The sequence below is a fragment of the Lissotriton vulgaris genome, chromosome 12 (assembly GCF_964263255.1).
Source record: "Lissotriton vulgaris chromosome 12, aLisVul1.2, whole genome shotgun sequence".
Classification (NCBI taxonomy): Eukaryota; Metazoa; Chordata; class Amphibia; order Caudata; family Salamandridae; genus Lissotriton; species Lissotriton vulgaris.
This window is the reverse complement of record NC_141700.1, coordinates 141,938,502-141,959,938: the sequence shown is the minus strand read 5'-3', so window position 1 is coordinate 141,959,938 and position 21,437 is coordinate 141,938,502. Positions and strand designations below refer to the sequence as shown.

Sequence of the window (21,437 nt, the reverse complement as noted above, 5' to 3'; positions counted from 1 at the left end):
CTTGCACGTTGGAGAATTTTCCAAGTTAAATGGTGCTTTCAATGGTTTTGCTCCATCATATTGGCTCAGATGTAATGGGGGGGGCGGCTGTGAGTGCCACTTGCTGCCATTTTCTTCCCTTGAAGTATTTATGTCACAGCAGTATGGTCAATAATGAATTCCTTTGCTCCATTCACACTTCCTTGTCAGTGTAGCAGTCGAACCCTTTTGAGTCAGTAACTGATTGGAGAAGGTTGTGTCCCACCAGTTGCTCCTATTCTAACTATCGTTACCCTCCAGTCCTTTTTCCAAAGGATTGCAATGTATCATTCAAGTCTAATTTATTGCAGTAAACCAAGACTACAAATCCCAGAATGCACTGGTTATTTGACAGAAAGCCCATGACTCAAAGGGTCCATCCGGCGAGCCTACCTTAAGTTCTGGGAGCTGGAAGTTTGGTTTAAGGAATCTTAATTATTTTCTGGGTTCAGTCTGGTATTGAATGAATGCTTGACTTTGGTTTGGTTTTTGCATATTTTATTGTGATCGCCCTTCTAGTGTCAAGGTCGCTTTTAGATCTGATTTGTGTTCTAAGCATGTTTTCCCTTTGCGTTAGCTCCTAGGTTAGGTAGACATTACTGCAATGGTGTTGTACCACTTCCAAAGTGCCAGTGGTTTGTGAGATTTCCTCTTTTTGTTTTTCTGATCTAGACATTTAGACCTCTTTGTTGCAGAATGAGCGGGGATGCCCCATATCCATATTGGTTGTCTACATATTTTATGCTTTACGTACGAAATTTTATCAGTGGAGTTGCATGACTCACAAAAACTTCTGGTCATTGTCAGAGGTAGAAGGGGACATTTTGGCGCACAGGTAGCATTTTGTGCGAGATTCAACTCTTTAGGAATTAAAAAAAACTTTTTCCATGATCACCATTTCCCAAAATAAATAAATGGTATTCAGCTAGAATATAGAATGCAAAAGATAGTGGGACCAAAATACTGAGGCCTAATATATTGAGGCCTGATTTTTGAGAAGCACAATTTTGTGAAGTTAAGTATGCATAGGGTAAAATAGATTTACTATAATTAATTCACAAACACACACATATATATATAAGCGCTTCGACGCCTCGTCAGGGGTAGTAAGCGCCATATAAATGCAATTACAATACAATATATATATATATAATATGATATATATATATATATATATAATATGATATATATATATAATATGATATATATATATATATATATATATATATATATATATATATATACATATATATATATATATATATATATATATATATATATATATACATATGTTCAAAGTACATCAATATGGAGTTAAGAATAGTACATCTATACCTGCATATATATACTTATCTTCACAATATTTAGGTTTTCAATATTTTGTATGCAATAATCGGGCACTATGACGTATTTTGCTCAATATGTTGGCTTACAACCTATAGACGTGGCCACAACTCGGGCTCATTTGCTGAATCAAGGCCCGGGTTTAGTGCTTTTCCCTGTTCACACACACTTAGGCAGAATGGGGACACTGCACTCCGTGTGAGATCTTCCTGACAAGTGTACGCAGAAGATTTCCCCCCTCTAGTTCATTCTCTTCCGGCATTAACAGTCAGAGGCCACACATACTGCCTTAGGACGAATTGAGAGCCACGCCTGGAGGCTGAGATGCCGAAGAACACCCTAACTGCAAAGCAGGCTTTTTCCCGCCTTGCCCCCAGGCTATGGACCGGTTCTCAGAATCCATAAGAGGGTTCCTAGGCCTGCTTTATGATAAATCCTCATGCGCCTTTCCCGGCTTGTTCTGCCCTGGGACTCTACTGGCTGGAAGCTTGGTACCAGTGATGCTGATACCCACCCAGAATGCAGGTGGTAGTTCTAGTGATGACGGTCTTCTAGTCTCTCTGAACTCTTAGACATAAAGCAACTTCTACCCCTGTGGCTCGGCTCCACTCAATAAATGCCATAAATAAATAATTGAATAAATAAGATGCATCAGCGACATGAAGCTATTTGTATGCTTTTGAAGCTATGCCCCTTTACCCTTCTCTCTTGCCCCCAGGATTTTGCAGTCTTTTACTATATTTTTAGAGAGAAGCTGCCTGTCTAGAAATAAAAGACAATATTTCTCAAGAGACTGGAGTCTCTGAAAGAGGTATGGCTGGATGCCACCAAACCTCTCATGCTTCTGGCTCTTGCCTGGTCCTCCCAGAGGTGCAACCTCAGGATATATTTCCTGATTGCACTTTCTTTCAGCCAGTACCTGCTCTGACGTGGGATGTGAAGTCCTTCCAACAATGAGACAACGCCACATGGTTTGGCGTTGTGCCGTGTGCAGAGTGGTTGGTCGTTGGCTAAATCACCGCCCTGCCTGTCTGGGATTGGAGAGGAGATAGAGTCTCTGTCCCTAGAACCTATAGATTTGTGATACTATGATACTTCCTCGTTTCACCACACCGTGAGCCCAAGCAAATCACTATATCACCCTGTGCATCAGTACCCATATCTGTGATAATTTGAGGATACTTGGGATGGTCTAATACCATATTAGGCGCTGTATTAGGCAGCAATATCCAGGTTGAAGCATTATTAGCTGTAATTGTAGCTTTACTTGAATTTTGAAACAAGGGTCAAAACTACTGTTATGCAGTTATCTTATATTTACAATACCATAAAACAATTTAATATTTGAATTATTTTGCAATATCCTGGACGAGTATCACCTTTTTACATCAATTAATTGTCTCTTTGAATATAACTTATTTGAAACTGGGCCCAGCCTGACACTGTGACCTACATTCCAAGTATAGAGAAATTCAATGAGAGAATTCCAGGAAGCTGGATGTATCATTGCTCGCTTGAATTTCTTTATGAAATTCCTGCAGTTGCGAGTTAGTTCCCAGGGAATGGGGAATTACCATGCAGACCCTTTGTTACAAGGTGGAATTCCACACCAAAATCCCAGTTCTGAGTTGTGTCATCCACACATTTACCATGGGAAATTGGTAAATCTGTGTCGGGTGGGCTGAGCCTGGAACACCTTCCACCTCTGGCAATCTCCCACATTGCCCCAGTTCAGGAAGGACTTCAAGACCTGGCTTTCCGGGTGAGCTCAGCGCTCAACGGAGCCTCTTAAGACCCTCACAGGTTAGAGTTTTGTTTCCGGGCCAAATTCAGGCAATCCAATGTTAACAGATATAACAGTGATGAACAAGAAGTGACCGGGCCGACTGGAAAATTTAATGTATTGAAAAATCAAAAGAAATTGGATGCTGGACACATTCTTAAGACTCCTGACAATTTTGAATCTCACTTCTTGTTCATCATTGTTATATTTGTTAACATTGGATTGCCTGAATTTGAGCCGGAAACAAAACAATATAGTGGGCGCGCCTTTTCTAATTGTTGTGGCGTGAATTGAATCGTTGTGGCTTCTAGGCAGTGGGGCCATGAAAAGTTGAGCGTGGGGTCACTGGTGATATTTAGTACAATTCACTTGTGCAACGGTAGGACCTACACTGCTTTGGCTTATCTTTTGTGTACTTATTAATTTAATACACATTTCAGTCTTACATTAATGATAAAAATACTGTTGACTTTCAAAGTGCAATGTAAAAGAAAAATTTGTGAAGGTTTTTTTTTTTCTATGAAATTATGAAATGCGTTCGAAAGTAGCACTTTTCTGATTATTATGTTTTACTGATTGAACACCTAAAAACCTTAACAAACTGGAAATAAACTTGGGAGTTCAGGCGAAAATACACTCCTCAGGAGCTTCTGAAATACTCTGTTAATAAATAAAACCAAACTCCCACTCTCATTGGACCAAACTGAGCCCCAGAGTCACGTTTGTCAGTTTAGAGTGCATTTTACACAAAGGGTTGTAATTTGTAGGATTAGAGTTAATCTCCTTTCTGAGCAGGGAGAGTGAGCACAAGTCTATTAGGCTTTATCCGGTAATACAACTCCAGCATGAGCAACAGGTGGCACTTAAAAACACCCCCCCCCCCCCCTGCAGACATCACTGTATGTCTGTAGCACATAATTACATGCCTTTACTTCCGGCGAACTTCATCTTGCACTCTTTCTCCAATGTTCTGTGTTGCTTAGGACTGGCAAAGCTGTTACCATAGTTATTCGATCAAACTGACTTCCTTTCCTTTCCTTTCCTTTCCTTTCCTTTCCTTTCCTTTCCTTTCCTTTCCATTCCTTTCCTTTCCTTTCCTTTCCTTTCCTTTCCTTTCCTTTTTTCCCTTTTCCCTTTTTTCCCTTTTCCCTTTTCCCTTTTCCCTTTTTTTCCCTTTTCCTTTCCTTCCCCCCTTCCGGGAGTGCTGAGAAACGGGTGGGAAAGAAAGAGCAGGCGGTGCGAAAAACATGCCATGGGCGATGGGTGACACTGCTTATATTGTGCCGGTGTTTGCCAGTGCTTGTTACCGGCACTTATGCTTTAAACACCGGCACGTTTATGAGAGTACATCACGTGGCAGTGCTCTCAGCCCATTTTTTTAAGCACGAGTTTTTAGCAACTCAGTGCAATAAAACTAAGGATAAACGTGAGCTTCCAGGCAATCCCCACAGCTTGGGGTGACATGTGTTAGTCTAAAATGTAACCCTTGTTTAATGGTGATGGCAAGTAGGTAATGCTGGCACTGCCACTCGGCCAGCAGGGGCAGGAGCTGTGGTCCGTGCAGCTGCAGTGGAATACCTTGGGCCCTGGCACTGGCGACACTACGAAAGGCTGAGCTGCTAAGCAGGTAGGGCTGCAGCAGAGGTGCTAGTGTGATATATGACTGCCTCCTCTACCAACCTATCAGGTGCACCAGCCTCTCCAGCATGCACATATCCATTCATGGAGCAGCCTATCACTGCCCACCTGCAGCCATCCTGTCCCCCCACCCTCCCGTCACATTAAGACAATAATGTTGCTGGCTCACAGTGCCAGACTGGGAATCCAAAGCATCCCTGGCAATTTTGTGGGACCGACCCACACCTGGGGGGGAGGGGGTGGGGGGCTGGCCTGAAGCACTGCTGCTTAAGAAAAACAGCCCCAGCACTGCTGCTTTTGTTACAGGGGGCGGATATTGCTGCATCGCTGCAAAACTGGCCCCTGGCCTTCCAGGATCCCGGGCCAACGCCCGATGCCCGACGCCCGATGCCCGCTATGGCCAGTCCAGCCCTACTGGGGCTCCACTCTTATTTTGACTCTTAGAAGCATGCCAGACCCCTGGCTCGGCTCTGGCTCGCTCTTCCGTTATATTCTCTTACCGACCCGTACTCTGATCCCAAGCCTTCCACTGCCACACAACCACCAACCTCAACGTTCTCAGTCCAAGCCGTTTTACCCATTTGCACCCCTGGCACCACTTCACTGGAATACCCCACTACCCTACCCTTTGACCTAAAAACTGCTACCTGTCTTAAAACAAAGTAGACATCAAAGTGAAGTGTCCCTCCAGAGTATTACTCACAGATCTCTGCAGGGTAAAGGGCCCCCTATGCTGAGGACTATGCTCTATCCCTACAAACCTACCAGGTCCCTGCGCTCATCTCAAGGCAACTTGGCCACTGTTCACAGAGTCAAGAAGGCCCGCACTGGAGGGCGACGTTTTTCAGTCACAGCAGCAACCCTGTGGAATTCTCTGCCAATCCGGATGCGTTCTGAACCTAACTATATGAAATTTCGTAAATTGCTGAAGACTTACCTTTTCCCACAATAACTTTAAAATTCACTCCTTCCACCCTTCAGTCTCTCCTCAGTTGTCCATTGCACTCTCAGCGCTGGGACGCTCCCGGGCAGCCATGCGCTCTATAAATCCTTTTTCATTTCATTTCATTCATTTCCTGGACTTTAAGACTCTAGTGAGGTCACCCAACAATTGATACACTGTATTAGTAGCCCCTTGTCCCAGGCTTTCTGCTTCTAATGCTCCTGTCAATGTTTTCTTCATCTGCACTGCAATAAAGAACCCATCTGTAGGATTTTTGTCAAGTAAGTGAGTAAACAAATAAAGCACAGAAGGTACTAGTATATAGGAGCAACAATAGCCTATAGCGGTCTATGTACATAGAGCGTGCATCTTAGATGCCGCCAAGGCATGTGCCAGGCAGTTTGGGCTGGGCTCTTCCTCTTGGAGCAGCACCAGGACTCATTTGCATATGGTTGTTCCCTGTTTGAAGTGGTGCAGTGGGCAAAACAGGATGAGCTGGAATGCTTGTCAGTGGCTGAGACAATTGCAAGCATCCCACTAGCACCTTTTTGTTGTTTACAAATGGGTCAATACCATAAAATTCAAGTGAGGGACATTGTGGTGTAGATAGAGGTTGTGGAGATAATCTGTATTGAAACATTTTTAGGTTCTGTCACAGGCCGCAACGACAATTCTAATAATTCTATATACTTCTCCACTGAAGGGAGGGAGCCATTTCTTAGTGATGTAAAGCTGCAAGCATAGGGACGCTTGAGTACTTAAGTTTGGAAGGGTACTGATGCATATGCCTTCATCGAGGTAAATTCATTCCCAATAGTGCTAGAAAAAAAGGCATGACTACATTTCATCCAAGAAATAAGACTGTTGTCACTGATGGCCCACACAAACCTATATCTAGGGTCAGATTTAAAAAGAGTTTGTGCTGAGGCAAAGTCACTAAAGTGAAGCAAAGCAGCACACACCTTTGCAAGGGAGTTTACTTCCCAGTCAATGTCGTTTGTGCTGGAAAAGAGGCCTTTTTTCATCACAGATATCACTTTGCCTTGCTTTCTGCCACTTTGCATCAAGGGATTCAGAAAAGGGGCATCATTTGGGTGTAACTTGGGCTGATCAGCACAAAGTTTTAAACACAAAGCCCTATCTACTGGGATAGCTTGGCTTTGTATAACAAAAATCCATCCTTGCAGTAGCAGTGTAAGCCTGAGAACTATTTTCATTTTGCTAAACATTTCGCACACTGCATGTGTGCTACACTGATCAGCGCATGTACTGTGTGTGGAATGCCTAAGAACCTGTCTAGGCATAGGTTTTATTTTTGAAGGCTATACGCCTAGTACAAATACACAAATACCATGCTAGATGTCTCACACACACACACCTCTGCAGCATGGTGAAAAGACTGTGTATGATGCCAAGCAGCATTAGTGAGCAGTAGGAGGCCACATTTAATAGGTATGGCTCTACGCTGATGTCTCCACCCTGCCCAATGTAGCGCAGGAACTTTGGTTGCTGTGCAAAAAATACTAAATCTGCCCCTCCTGGAGTGGATGTTGTTAGACAAGTCAGCCGTAGGGTGGTCTTCTCCCCAAATCTTCTACCTTACTCCTGTTTTTGCTGAATTTGTTTTTGTTGGCCTTAGGACTCTGTGCACTTTTCCACGTGCTAAGGTGCTTGTGGTCTCTTCTTTAAACATGGTAAAAGTGGCTTACCCTTAATTGGCATCTTTAATTTACTTTTTAATCTCTAGTTAAGTGGTACTACATGTACCCAGGGCCTGTACATTACATTGCAGCCTGTGTGTGCATTATTGAACTGCTATTTTGACCATGACAAAAAACACCGATTTGTCAGGCATAAACCTTCCTTTTTAATACACACAAGTCACCTCTAGAGAAAGCCCTAAACAGCCCATAGGGCAGGGTGCAGTGTATTTAAAATGTTGGACATGTAGTTTTATGTTTTGCATGTCCTGACCGCGAAAACCTCTTAAATTCTTTTTTCACTACTGCAAGGCATATCTCTCCCATAGAATAACATTAGGTTACTTTATTAAATTAAAAAGTGATAACTTTTAATCAGGACCAGATAGGAATGTTAAGTTTGTCTTGAAAGAATTGACATTTAAAACCCTCTTTAATGCTAAAGTTCGATTTTAAGTCACAAATCAGAAAATGCTTCTATTAGAAAGTTGGCATTTTCTTGTCCTAACCATTTGGTGCCTGCAGCCTGTATCCTGCGGCAAATGACTTGGAGTAGATGGCAGTTGATCTTTGTGTTTTGCTCCCAGACAGTGAGACAAAGGGGAAATAAGTGTTGGTTGGATGGGCCATCTCTGACTTGAGGAGGGTAAGGATTTTTCCCCTACCACACTTGCATATCACAATTGCTCTTCCTCAGCATAGTCAGAAAGTGTTTCACACCAGTCTATCGTGTCCCCCCGACAAGCTGGGGCCAGGGCAGGGAGGCAAGAAATTCCAAACATCTCTGGGGTGGAACCCTCTAGAAACATCTCCTACTTCAAAGCTGGCACATAGGACAAATAGGGGACCCTCAGACCCAACTCTTCAATACACCTTTGGACCTGTGGAAGGCTCAGTAGGACTGATGTGCTGTCTCCTGCAAGAAGGACTGCTAGTCTGCTTCCTTGCTGCCCTGCTGCCGGAGGGAGAAGTAGCAGGACAGGCATGTTGAGCCCAGGACCACCAGAGCGACCCCCAAAGGCTAATTGTCTAGCCTCCTGGTCAAAGGCTCAGGGACAGGAGAGGCTCCAACCACCTTGAACTCTGCAGTGCAACTGTGCCTGCTCTGAGTCTTGCCCTTCACGTCGTGCCACTCCAGTCCTGGACCCTTGGAAGTGGATCGGAAGGTGCTCTACCAGCCCAGCTGTGGTATTTTGGGCAGAACCAATGCAGTGCAACGCATCTCCTCGCAGCTCCGCATTGGAACCACCAGCATGCAACACATCTCTGATACAGGACCCCGCAGCACTTCGAAACTGACACTGCATTACATATCCTCGACAACGGACCTCGCATCGCTGCCCTGCAGGTCATCAGACCCACCCCTGCATTATGCCCCCTCGAAGTAGGACCTCTCATTGCAGCCCGAGCTCCTCTGAACCGCCAATGCACACTGCAGTCTCGACATAAGACCTCACATTGCAGTCCGCAGCTCCTCGGAACCACAGATGCGTGACTCATCCTTGATGTGCGACCTTGCAATGCTCCGCAACCAGGAGTTAAGCTACTTTTTTCAGCAGGCCTAATGTAGTTCCTGTAGCCTGCCCGTGCTCCACAGCCGTCGGCCTGAACTTGTGACTTTCACCGGTCAGCTCGGCGAGATAACCATAGTTGGCACTTTTAAGCACAACTTTTGCCTAAATCTATAAAACTGCATATCTCTGGTTCTACTAGTTGGATTTTTGTGTTTTAGTCTCAAGCAATTTATTAACTTCTACTCTTATCCTTCTACCAGAGGGTTAAGCACAGGGTAATTTGGGGTTTGCCTGTGTTTCACCCTGACAAGAATTGTGGTTGCTTTTTCAGTGATGTTTCACCAGTCTTAACTAATAAACCAATTTCTTACAGATGCCATTTAGGGGTGTCCTGGGGTAGCATATGTTATGCCAGACTTGCGCATTGTTGCCCTGGCATTTCTCTCATACCCCTGGTCACTGTGGTCCTGAACACAGAATCTGGAATAGAATGTAAACCGTGTTCTCAGATCTCTCTGTGCTTTCTTTGGCATCACTCTTTGCCCTTCTACTAGATCATTAGGAACACACAGAAGGTTGTTGAGTGATTAAGGTAAAGACAATAGATCAACTCTGTGATGTAATTTGGCATCAAAAGGCAAATTATGTCACTTCCAGTACACACAGGCACTTTGGTGAATCAATGTCCATTTTGTTTTAAGGATTTAACTCCTATGCCTAAAGTCTTTATGAAGGAAATGTTTTTGATATTAGTTTAAAAAGACGGTCTTTCACCCTTTTTTTTTCTTGAAATCACTATTACTTGGTGGTCTGCAACTGAGTATTCAGGGATAACACTCTAGACGTTTCTTCCAATTGTATGGATCACTACCCTAACAGTGTTAGTGTTGCATTTCTATATACAGCTTATAAGCGACAGCCTATAAGCTGTATATACATATATACATATATATATGTAAGATAGGGCAACAGAGTCATAAGGATAGTAAGAGCCTGATTGACATTTCTTTGCACGCTGCATCCTAGGGTGCAGTGCCTAAATAGTACCTTTGTAAGTGATGGGCACCAGCAGTTCATCAACGTCAAATTACATTGCTCAGTTAATAAACATAACCATAAAAGCACACACAGATAGGCGCAATAAATAAATCAATACTACATAAAAGTAAAAACACCATGAAATTCCATATAAAACATAATACAAAAAGCAATCATGAAAGGTCGCAATCCTTAGAGGTTTAATCCAAGCCAGAATATGAAATCAGCTATGTAAAAGAATCGCAATAATATAATAATATTAACGTCAAGGTACCTCCTAACCTAAGTTTAACTTCTGCAAATAAAAAGCAAGCAATTGAATGACACAGAAATAAATCATTCAATAGTTGTAAAACAATTAATAAAGGCCATACTTGAGTAAAATTCTTTCCATTTATAAGTGGAAGGATAACATCCTTTCAAAACTTCACACAGTGCCTCCAAAACATCATGAAATGAAGGGTATCTTGAAAAGACAATGAGTCGCAGCCACAAGGACCACAACTTTCGACAGGAGACCTAGTGCTGGGGAATGCCAGCTACCAGTGCACTAGATTTAACCTGAACCTGGTCAACAAGAAGCGATCATAGGGAGGGGGGGGGGGGGGGGAGTGTGGCTGGACGCTGAGGTGTATGGTTGTATCAAGTTAGAGCTACAGTGATATGAACAGGCCTTAAGTCGCAAAGAGACATGCTGGGTGCAAACCCATGGAGATCTATAGGGCGACAGATGACAAGACACCTCGGGATCAAACTGTGCTGAGTGGGCTCTTCCCCAGAAACAATTGACCTGGAGGACAGGAGCCGTTGGGACAATATACACATACTGAGAATCCCTGTGAACTCAAAAATGCGGAAGTTCCCCTGTAACCTAGGGCCCGATGTAGGTGCCCTAATACCGGTCGGAAACGGCCGAATTCGGCCGTTTCCGACCGGTATTACGGTTTCCAGATGTAGGGCATGCATTTACAGAATCGGTATTTTACCGATTCTGTATTTACCGATTCGGTTAAATTACCGAATCGGTAAATACAGACTCGGTAAAATAACGATTCTGTAAATGCAGATGTAGCTGGCACATGTCAGAGTGCCACAGGGCTTTAAGAATCGGTATTTTACCACCCAATCCTATTGGGTGGTAAAATACCGAATACAGCTGTGCATGCACATGTGTGCATGCACACCAGTGCCATGTGACACACAGACATGCCCTTAGGGCATGTCTGTGTGCCACATGGCACACGTGCCTGAATTCAGGGTGCTAGAGGGTGTCAAAGTGACACCCCCTGCACCCTTGCAAAAATCGGTAAATACCGAATCTTAGCGATTCGGTATTTACCGAATCTGAAATACCTACATTTTCCCCCTTCTAATTTACCACTTCTTAAATACCGAATCGGTATGATTCGGTATTTTAGAAGTGGTAATTTAGAATTACCTACATCGGGCCCCTAATGCTTACTCTTTTTACCATTACCTTTGATCATCCCCTGGAGTTCTAGAGAGCACAACCTAATAAAGCCCAACAATGGCAAATACTAGCATGTTGTTTGAGACATCAACGAGCACATGAAATAATAAATACAGCAAAACAGCATAGGCCATATAGTATCAGCCAAGAGTTTTTCTTACATTACTTCTCTTATGAAACTGATTAAAAAAAGGAAATGTTTCCTGTCACTCAGACCCACAAAAGGATATAAATGAACCAGCAACAATGATAATCATTGTAGATGGCCAAATGACTGCATTTGAGGAATCAGGGGAGCCGAAGAAATTCATGGAAGAACTTGAACCCAGGGGTGTCATTGGGATGGACACTATAGCCATCGTGACATCACAGGAACCTCCCAATGAATGGTGGGGCAACGTGTGAGGAGGGGAGTCTGAAGAGCATTGTCATTTGGAGGATGTGACACAGAAATGGATGCACGTGACTAGGCAAGGAAAAAGGGATGCGAAGCAAGTAGAGACACCAATAAAACCATAAGTGACAGCTAACGACTCTATGTTGTTGACTATGGTGACCTGAACCTTGGTTTTATGGAGACGGGGAGCCAGGCTTGGCTGGGCTCCTCCTGGGTTGTGTAATCTAAACAAGGAATGAGTGAAACTGTTTGTCTGGTCTTGTATTCCTTATTTCATACATACTCGGTAACCTATCTTAATGGGGTTGTAGGGATGGACTTGAGCCTGGCCGAGAGGTTTCAGTGGGTGATCGCTCTAGTATTGGTAAGAGAATGCCACCACTACGGAGATGGCAGGTGGAACTCAGCTGAATTTTATGGCAAGGATTCCCTGACTATGGAATAGGGATCTGTCAAGAAACACTCATATGCTGTTCTTTTGGGATTGTGTATGTTGATCTGCACGTGGATTCACTGTTCTATACCATGCATTAAATTTGCAGCTCGGAGCCTGCAGCATCAGTGGTGTGGGTGTCACCAGTGTCGCAGGATTACCATTGTTTCAGAAGTTTCTTTTAGGGACGACCGCAAATATAGTTGTAGTTGTTCTCGTGTTATATGGTTACACACCTTCGGCATACACAATAATTAGAAAGGAAGGACCCAGTTCAGAGATATAGATCAAGGAATTGTGGGTGACCTTCTTATTGGGTATAGTGCCCTCTAACTCTTTGGATTCCTCCCCATAAGATTCTGTGGTCTACTCTCTCCCAAACTACACTCCTATGCACACTGGATGTGGACCTCGCCCCCATACAGTACAACTCCATCCAGCACTGAGAGCTGCCTGTACAGGACCAGCCTTATTTTTATTTAACTGACGTCCATCTGAGTCAGAAGGGGAAAAGACATCCACTTACCTAAGGCGCAATATGTTGGAGGCCTAACACACCCCATGCAACAGAGAGATTTTGTTTGAAGTTACTGGGGCCAAGATGTGAAAAACCATGAGATCTTTAACATGGTTATCTCTAAATATGAATGGCTTGACACAATGGGTGCTTGACACAATGGGTGAACAGGCAAAACGTGCTCTCCTTTCTCGGCCATGGTTCAAGAGACACATCCTATAAAAATAGAAAGTGAAAGGTTATGCAGAGAGTGGGTGAATTGAGGCTGTTCATGCATGTTTCTCTGGCCTGGGGGACTTGCGGCGATCCAGCACACATATTGATAGAAAAAGGGGTGTGCCGATACGCATACACAAGAATTTACCCTGCTGGAGGCTACACCACACTAATTTGTTAGGAAGGCAGGGGCATATTTGTTAAATTACAAATAAAATTAAACTTTATAAATAAATAAATAAATAAATAAGGGACACTTATCTCATTACTCTTTCCCCAGGCAAGACAAGGTTATATTCAGGGGAGTGGAAATTGGAATGTCACTCCTGACCAAATAATTGACAGACAGGGTAAGCCTGATCTACAACAAGACAAATGTTGCTGCTTTCTGAAGGATTTGATTTAGGACTTTGTCTTGGTGAACCCCTGGAGTCTACTCCACCCCAGAGAAAGGGACTACTCCTTTACTTCTTGTGCACCTGGAACACGTACTAGAGCCGAATATTTTTTAAACTACATCTACTGTTCTTCGAGACATGGTAGACGTCATGATAGTGTCAGAGAAGTATCTGATCATGATATGGTGGGAATTAAACTAGACCTAAATATAGTTTCCTCACCCCACAGCATTTTTCGCATGAATATGTCTAAATATAGGGATTTCCAGGACAAAAAAAATGAAATTTTATTCCTATATGCAAAGATTTTTAGGTGAAAATAAGGTGTCCTTTCAATCTTCTTCTATACTGTGGAGTCATATTTGGATTTGGTGAGCTCCCTAAGTGTTTCTGGGTTAGGGAGGGTGGCATAAGTGGACTTGAAGTGTCTCAGTTTAACCTTCGAATATAGTCTCCTATTCCCTGCCAATTCTTGGCCATAGCTGAATCTCTCATGGACTCCCCCTCATATATGCCATCCCCACGCATATGTGAGGTGAGTATCCACCAGTGCTATGTCCTGGTGTGAGCTGTAAAATACTGGAGAACTTTATTTTACGCACAGAATTTGGCAACAAACCCACATGGGTGACTCTGGGCTTCCTTTTCCAGAATGCATTGCACTGGCGAATACTAACCTGAGTGTAATTAGTATTTGAACAGGGATTACATGGAGGAAGTGCTCGTTGCTTGTGGTGTTGTGCTGCCTTTGAGAAAGGGATTTCATGGCGAAACGCGTCAGGCTACGGAGGCACTGGAATTTTTTTATTCATCTCACCGAGGCTAATCGCTGAGTTTCAGGTTCCTGTGAAGGAGTGCACATCGTCTGGGGGGTGGGGTGTCTATATATATATATATATATATATATATATATATATATATATATATATATATATATATATATATATATATATATATATATATACATATATATATATCTATATATATCTTTAACAATGTGACCCTCAGACCTCCATGCGCTCAGCTACTGGTGCTCAGCGTAGGGGCCGGATCATGGCCCAAACAACAATTTTAATCCAAGGACGCAGCACTCCAGACTCGGGTTTGTTTAAAGCTTGATTTATTTACACTTCAGCTCGGAAAAAAAATAATATATATATTTATATATATATATATTTATTTCCCAGGCACCATATCTAGTGTATACTCACTTCTTGTCAATATTACTTTCTCCCAAGAAACGAGTGAGTTGCATTCCTGATGGGACTCGAGCTTACAAACTCTTCGAGGACGTAGACTTGAACACTATCAGAAGACCATAAGAAGGGCCTGAGAAAAGCTCTTTGCTGTATAGCTACTTTGAGATCTTCCATCATTGACTCTGGTCCCAGATGAGTCTCCACAAAGCCAAGCTATGTCCCCATTCCCGCTGCAGGTGCAGTGGTAGGGAAGGCGGGGATATAGTACATCTGCTGAGGAAATATGAGAAAGTGAATGACTGCTTGAAACAGATTTGGGACACTTCGCGGGCAGCGTTAGACACAATGCATGTATTCACTGTTAGAATGGCAATTTTGCCTGATACCTCTGACTTTCCAGAGCTGACCTCAAATGTGAGACGTTGCTTATTGACGGCCATGATCATGGCAAAAGTATGGATACTGAGATTTTAAAAGACTTCCCTGGTCTCAAATCTATAAATGGTTGGAAGATATGTATGAAATAGATAGCACAGTTTGAAAAATTGAAATATAAAGTCAATGATTGATTACCACAGTTTGAAGAGGTCGTGTGCCAATTTTAGATTTTTTTCTTCTTTTGTGGGGGCGAGAAAAAGGAGGGGTCTCGGAGGGCGGGGGAACATGTAGATTTGTAGAAACAATGACATGACGTTGCACTATGGGAGGGAACAATGAACTCTCCTTCCTTTCAATATTAGGTCTTGCCATTTGGCTTGATTGTGCAGTGGAGTACTGTTGGATCAGCAACGCTAAAATGTATTTAGTCTATAATAGAGAAGTAGGGAAAGTGTAAATTGGTGAATTTATCATAGGTCTAATGATATCAGATCATTCTTACATATGTTTCGAAGGAGGTTATACCTTCAGTTTGAAAATCAATAAAGAATTGCTATCAAACACCAAATAAAGTTCACCTAAAGGGAAGGTTTTAAATAAAAAGTGTGTGGACAGAGGATTTAATTAATTTCATTTCCTCTCTTTGAAGCGAATCTGCAACAGCAAAAAATCCTGATGCAGGCTAGATCAAGTTTGGTAATCGTGTTAGGGATTTCAAATAATGCACACCTACCCAAGAGGGACAAATACTCCCTGACATATTCCAACTATAGGATTGACTGCCAATAATCGAGGGCAAAGCAGTCACTTATAAATAAGGCTCCCAGTTTTCACAGATTTTTACAGATGAATACATACAGAAAAACATTATTTTCTTGTCTGCATTTATTTTTAAATGTGGATAAAAACGGAAATTGGGTGTTTTTGGAGTGATTCTAAATACACTTTGCCATGACTGGCAGGCCAATAACTGTGTGGGTTGATAGGTAAGGGGGTTAAAAACAGTATTTTAGTAAAGATTTTAAACAGCTGTAGATATGCACAAGGCTGATACCGAAATCTGCATATTTTTAAATAAGTGCATTGATTGATCTTCTGCGGGTGTTCATATCACTGAAACCTGGCAGGCATTCAAGCATGACTGCATATTTACTGGCTAAATAAATGTGGACGTATACCAGTTTCAGCTTTATTTTTTCAGAAATCCCATAATAAATATGGATAAATACAGATAAAGCTGACAAAAAAGAAATATGGATAAATACAGACGGAAATGTCCCAAAAATAAATACCATAAAACCGGGAGTCCTACTCATAAATGATCTATTTAGTTTACATTCAAGCCTCGCCAACATTGTGACCCATTGTTGATGAAATTTTAAGCCGAGCTCTTGATGGACTATATACATTTTGCCAGGCCTAATGGTCTCCTACAAAAGGTAATGTTCACAATTTGTAAAGGAGTAGTATTAACATATCCCAAGATGTCACTACTATACACCACACTATACACACTTTTTGCCTGGCATGTTTTCAAGATTGTGCTTATCTTTTTGTTACCCAGCCTAGAGGCAAAATTAAAAACTGCAGCAACGGCACTCTAAACCTTTTCAAAGGTGGGGCAAGGAGCCAGCACTATCAAATACCACACCAAGGTAGGAGAAGAAGCTTACCCTTGACTGATCGTGACCGTGTACTCAAAAAGATCTATTCTTTGACCAGGGCTTATAGCGAGGGATAGTCACACAGGGCTCCATCGCAGTCGGCCTGAAACTTTGACTTTGTCCCGGTCTAGCGAGATAAGATGTCCCAATAGTCGCGGTAGGTTAAGTGCTATTTAGTGCAAACTCTTTAAAAATTCATATCTCCAGTTCCCTAAATTGGATTTTTTTTGTTTGGGTGTCATTTTAAAGATAAAAACATTTCCTCTTGTTATCAGTTGGTGTTGGATTTTTATTGTGTGCTGTGTCTTAATTATTTACTGAATTGGTGTTTTTAAATGTTTTACATAACAGTCTCTGAAGTTAAGCCTGCCTGTTCGCAGCAAAGCTACCAAGGCTTAAACCTGAGACAACTTTTCTGAGACCTATTCTGAGCCCTAGAATGTGCCAGTGGCCTTATTGCCAGTAGTAGATGCATATTTATCACTACTAAAAACCCACTTTCCATCACGGACCTTGTGCCAAGTTCCTCAAATTTACAATTAATAGAAAGTACAACCATTATTAACAGACCACCTTTGGATCTACCATAAGATTATGCAGTTGCAGGTAAAGTAAAGGATTGGTACCCGACAAGAGGCAAATAATTGAAGAAGTCCAAGGTTTCCTGAAGGCACATTATATCGGATTGCGCAATATAATTAATCCAAATTGTATCATTTTTTAGTGCTGTTCAAACAAGCCATATTCCTGTTAACAATATAAGTATGGTCATTAACCCAGGTATCTGGCACAGAAACCACATCTTCAGAGCAATACCTAGAAGAGTGAATAGCCAAGCTCAAATTATGAGATATACGCAGCTGGTCTCAAATTAATAGGAGGCTGAGAAACCAAGCTTGAATTGCAAAAAAGATAAGAAACAGAGCTTGATGTTCACAGTCAATCGGTGCTTCCCAAAGAATACAGTGATTCAAACCAGTTGAATGTGTGTACATTAAATGTGTGAGAATTTAGTGGGACACGGTTCAACAGGGCTGGATCTGAGACACAGGCCTGAATTGATGATGAAGCATAGTACAGGGGATACTGGGGCCTATAAAAAGAACCCCACTGGAAAGGCAGCAATGCAAAAAGAGGCTCTAGGAAGCCTAGGAGCCCACACCAAGACACAGGATGGCCACCGCCAATCTATTGAAATTAACCACTACAAAATTGCTCTCAAGGTACTTTCGGCCAACCCCAATCCATATCACCCTCCTTTCCCTATTGATGCACTGAAGGTGAAAGCCATTCCCGCAACATGCCTCCTAAACCAGTGTGTAATCTTGTTTCTCAATCGAGAATAGCCTTCCCATGATCCTTCTGATAAATGTGGCACGTTACGAAAGACAACACCAGCTGGAGTAGCTTCAGGTGACAAATTTAGTACTATTCTATTGTGACCGCATCCCTGAGAGCAGCAGGCAGTGCAGCCGGTGCAACCCTGCCCCATGGAATAGGTGGGGCTGGAGACAAAGGCTGATATTGGAGAAGGCTCATAAGTTGATGGAAAGGGCCAAGGACTGGACCACGCATGACACCAGAAGGATAACGCCGTAGATCACCTGGACCCAAATCTGAACATTGAACTGTATCCCCATCAGAATTTTCCACCTCAGTGGCCCATGGCGCATCATCCATTCCAACCCCCAAAAAAGCCAACTGGCCGGAGGGGCTTCATCTCTGGGGCAATCAAAGTGGAAAGGAACTTTTCAAAGTCAGCCTTTGAAAACACTGGTCAAAAAGATCCTTACTAGACATTTGAGTTTGTCCAATAAAAGTTCAAACATTGAATCCTCTAACTTTGTAATGCCCCCATTGGCAGCTTTCTGGGATGGGCAAGAGGTCTTGTGCTCAGTAACTAACATCCTATGTGATTTCTTTTTTTTCAATGAGTCATTTTTTATTCACTTTACTGCAATCACATGCACTCTACATTTCAATCACTATGTATTACGTATTTTTTCGTCTTACGCTTTGGATTGCACATGTATGTAAAACCTAAAATAAAAACACCACACCCAATAAATCAGTTGAGATAAAGGCTTAAAGAGACATTTGCAACCAGTTTCAGAGAGCCAAAAAGAGCAATTTCTTATAGACAGGTAGAAAGTTATGACAGAAGTGATCTACTGAGCTATCTAGTGCGACGATGATCTTATCTGTCAAAATACCCGCAGATGCTTTAATTTTAGCAAAGGGTTGGCTCAATCTGAGACTTATGTTTTCACACAGAGGGGCAGATTTACAAGCCCCTTGTACCATTTTTGTGTCAGTTTTAACATGGGAAAAGTGATGCAAAAGTGGTGCAAGGAGCTTGTAAATCTACCCCACAATGTTTAAACTATTAAAGTTGCTGTAGGTGCAACAATATACAATTACCCATTGCAAGGTAACATTCCGAGATTGGAACATCAACTGTGAACTGTTTAAAAGCTAAGAAGATGATCATTTTTTCATTTTCTCGAAAGGCTACTTTCCCAATTGAATTCAGTTTCCTTTAGAATTTTCGGGGCACATGCATCAAGCTAATTACCAGTCACAAATGGGCTGATACGTAGAATCGGCCCCTTTGCGACCGATAATTAGCCTTCGGGATCCATCAAGCCCAAAGCCATTCGCAAAATAGGTAATCGCAAAATTTGCGAATATCTATTTTGCCAAATGCAGTTAGGGAATCGCAAGTGGAGATTCCCTAAATGCAATGCAAGAAGCATTCTCAGATTGCTACTTTGTATTATGGAATCGCAAATTACTGTCAACTACAAGTTGATGGTACTTTGCAATGCCTTAGAAAAATGCACAAAATTGCATTTTTCTAAGTGCCATGTAGCGCACACGCATGCCCTTAGAGCATGTGTGTGCGCCACTTGTGCACACATGCCAATTTTGGGAGTGCATCAGGTTGGCCTTTTGACCCCCTGGCACCCTTGAAATTGCATTCGCAATTTATGATTACCTATTTGGTAATCACAAATTGAGAATACTTTCCCATTCATTCCAATGGGCCTCTAGGCTCATAGAAATGAATGGGAAAGTATTCCCTAATAGCGAATCACAATTTGCGATTCGCTATTAGGAAATGTGTCGGAATCTCTATTTTTTGTAGCGAAACCTACATGCATAGGCAATTGCGATTCCTTGATAGCGATTCTTTAATAATCGCTATTAAGGAATCGCAATTGCTTAGTTTGATGCATGTGGCAGATTGTTCCTGCCTTATTTCCCAAATAAATTGTCTGTAGATAGATAGAGTATGTTTTTTCTGAAAATAATTAGTAGAGGAAGGTTTTAAAGGTTTATCAGATGTGTTTAAATTGTCTTACTACTGGGAATATTAACCACAAATATTCCCAAACAGGAAGATGAAACGTTGTAAAAGTTGCGAAAAATCCCTTTTATTTTAAAAAAAAGAAAACATTTGCCTGTCCAGTGAAGTGAATATATCCATTTTAACCGTGGGATATTTAGAACGGAGAACAAACACCTCACTGTCAAGAAATATACATGGACACATCAAAACTGAAAGCAAATCCGGATGATGAATTCGTCCTGCTGCCTTATTCCCTTCAAAATCGGTACGCTGTTTATTTCGTCTTTCCCATTAACTAATGTCCTTTTATATTTCTTTTTACACTTTTACACAAACACACACTATATATATATATATATATATATATATATATATATATATATATATATATATATATATATATATATATATATATATATATGTGTATATATATATATATATATATATATGTATATATATATATATTCCTACAAAACACAATTCATTTTTTTATATACATCTTCCCTACAGGAGTGTTTATTTAATGCAACATCTTTTAACTAAAAATAACATTTGAATGAATTGCTCCTGAGGCTGCCGCCTGTCCATCTTTCTACTTTGGTTCAGACTCTGTTTTGCACTGAAAGATGTTTTCCGCTTGCCTCTTGAATATCAGAGACCCCCCTCAGCTGTTGAAGAGCCCCTATCCTGTTCCTTCTCGCCTTGCTCCGGGTGTACTGCAGGTGTTAAGGCTCTTTCTCCCCTTACATAGTTTCATAGGCTGGCCTAGGACATGTGATTTCCCATCTTTGGGTCTCGGCTGAGCTATTTCCATCCTAGAATGCGACCTGTTAAAATGGACACAGTACTCCGGGCTGGTGACCAGTGCCTTGTGAAAATTCTTGCTGAGACGTGTCCTGCGACAGACTAGGTGAAGAAGTTATAGGCTAAGAGTTATTTGATGAAGGAAAGACCTAGCGTAGATCAGGGCCGGACTGGCCGTAGCGGGCACCGGGCAATCCCCCGGTGGGTCGCACGGGTGGGGGCCGATTTTGGGCCCCTGGGGGCCGTTTTTATTACAGGGCACTTTTCCAAGTCTGGTTTTAGTTCCCAGTCCGCCCTGGCGTAGATGCACAGTTACTTTTTACTGAAGAAGGACAAATATCCTGAAACACGTGTCTAGAGATTCACAGTACTGGGGGTGGCAACAACGGGGACGGCTAAAGATTTTCAGCTAAAGTGAGTGTTATCATTCACTGATTTTACCACAATGCACCCGGGTGAATGGTGTGCTGCTATGTCAGACAGCGTGCTCCTCCCCCGTCATAGATGCACAGTGCCTCATGCCACAATGGGGATATACTTTACAAAGATGTCACGCCTTAATGTGGAAATGGAAGGTAAATTTGGTAGGGCTTGGTCCATGCAAATGTAATGGATAACCAAGGTGTGGGC

The 21,437-nt window shown here is 42.2% G+C and overlaps 1 protein-coding gene across 1 annotated transcript in view; it reads left to right on the top strand.

Moving 5' to 3' along the window:
• Window positions 1–21,437, top strand: part of KCNJ10 (potassium inwardly rectifying channel subfamily J member 10) — a 243,038-nt gene that overhangs the window by 1,252 nt on the left and 220,349 nt on the right. The window lies entirely within an intron of this gene.